Source organism: Phlebotomus papatasi, chromosome 1, assembly GCF_024763615.1.
Source record: "Phlebotomus papatasi isolate M1 chromosome 1, Ppap_2.1, whole genome shotgun sequence".
Taxonomy (NCBI): Eukaryota; Metazoa; Arthropoda; class Insecta; order Diptera; family Psychodidae; genus Phlebotomus; species Phlebotomus papatasi.
Window position 1 is genome coordinate 62,997,213 of NC_077222.1, and position 2,345 is coordinate 62,999,557.

A 2,345-nucleotide genomic window follows, 5' to 3' on the forward strand; every position below is an offset into this window, starting at 1 on the left:
GTACTTTCGGGGGTCACCCTAAGTTCTCAAGTCTCTATCCCTGACCATTTGGCCTCTAGAGCTGGCGACAGCCGGAAGGACAAACGAACAAAAAAACAGGCAGCGCGACATTTCTCAGAAATCGTCTGAAACACGAAGATATTTTAAGAAAAGTGGTCTCCGGAGGATGGAAATTTTTTATTAAATATTTTTAGCAGTAAAAAATATTTGTGTTAGGCTGATAAATATTTCAATAAATAGAAAGGAAAGTGTTTGTGTTTACTTCGAGTAAATTAATAGTAGTTTCTTTAATATTCCTTCTAAGACAAGATATAACATCCCACTATAGTTTCTAGTACTATCCGTGGCTAATTCTGTCCCGATTTCTCCTATTGGGATCAAATTATCATATAACTGAATTATCAGCGTAAATTTTCTATAATTACATTTCTTGGTATCGTATTTAATAATTTGATAAGCCCCTCAAATTATTAGTTATCTCTGAATGATTCCAATTGCACGTTGTCTGGTTATTTCACTCTCTTGATTGTCCAGGCGATTGTGAGTATTATGAGAGAAAACGAGACGACCACAAAGTGTTTGTAAACAGTGTGATAGGGACCGAAAAGAGCGAATGTCTGACGATTAATAAAAATTTGGATGTGCGTATGGAAATTTGGAGTTTTGCCTGAAATTATTTTTTTTCTAAATTGATGATAAGGGGAAGCCGTTCTCCTTTGAAATTGGGATTTTTCACTTATTTTCAAATAAAATTGAGCCTTATCGTGATATAATTTAGGATGCACAAACAGGTTGATAAGCTAAATTACATTATGATATATGGTTCAGTTCCACTTAAACATTAGGAGAAAAATTCCAATTTCAAAGGCGCCCCACTTTCAAACTTCCCTCCACCCATTTTGGGGTCCGTGATGGTGAGTGTAATAGGAGAAAATTAGAAACATCAATAATGCGAAGTTTCCCTTATGGCCTCTACACATTAGAGAAATTTATGTCCATATTGAAGAGTTTCTCCTATACAACCGTAGGGAATTTGCTTCAATATGGACATAAATTTCTCTAGTGTGTAGAGGCCATTAAGCTGCTTATACACTAGGAAAAAATTTCATCAATATTTGCAATCAATATGTGATATTGATGAAAATCGCCTACACATTATTAAAATATATGGACATATATCATTTATATCATTTATTTAAATCAATAATGCTTTTGAGCTTGTGCTCTTGGAAGCATATAATTAAATTAAACATAAATTTGGATTATTTAAGGAAATTTGTCTACTGTGTAGGCAATTTCTTCAATATTCTTTTCAATATGGATCGTTTTTCTTCCATATTGTATTTCAATATTGTTTAGCCCTACACACTGAGACAAATATCATCAATATAACTTTTCCATAATATTATTGAAGCAGAATATGGAAGAAATGGATGAAATATTGAAGAAAATGTCTAATATCAAGTTCATTAGATATTTTCTTCAATAAATTCATTTTTCCTTTCACATAAATTCGATAATTTTCCGCTGCAGAACATTCGAAAATTACTTCTTGAAGTCTATTGGGATGTGTTTAGTGGATTTATAAAAATCATAGAATCAGCTACCAACGGTCGAATTTTCAATTTTTTTCAAAAATTTTGTTTTTAAATTTTGTTCTAACTAAAGTTACTCTTTCATATCCCAAAAGTTGTTAATTTCTAAAATATTTTCGACATAATAAATTATTATCAGAAAAAGGCCTATTTTTTGACCTGAGAGACTCATGTAGGGGAAAGTACTCTCCCTTCGAACGTTCATGCCTTCGAATAATATGATTTTTCTTTTGTTTTTCCTAAAAGACTTACACATTTCTATTAAATATTAATTAGATTATCATAAATTATTGATAATTACAAGATAATTATGTGTAAATCTCTTAGGAAAATAAAAGAAAATTCACATTATTCGAAGGCATGAACATTCGAAGGCAGAGTACTTTCCCCTAGTCCCTTAATTGAGTGGGTCACATGAAGAGCTTCAGTGGCTATCTCCAACCGTTTGTCTTCAAGGGTTTTTCAGGAATTGTAAGGTTTGCAAAATTCGGGTGAAGAAAGGCGAAAATTTTGAAATTGATAAAATAAAGAATACGAGATATTTAACCTAATTGTCCTTTCCGTGGATTAGCATCACAAAAAAATCATAATATTAATTTCAAGTCCAAGATCGTTCCTAAAATTTCCCTGAATTTAGGACTTCGTCTAATCTTAAAAACAATTGAATCTCCTGACTCTAGCAACACACCAAATCGTCCCCATTGATAAAATCGACCCCCATGCCCCAGTTACAACGTCTCAACGCAAGTC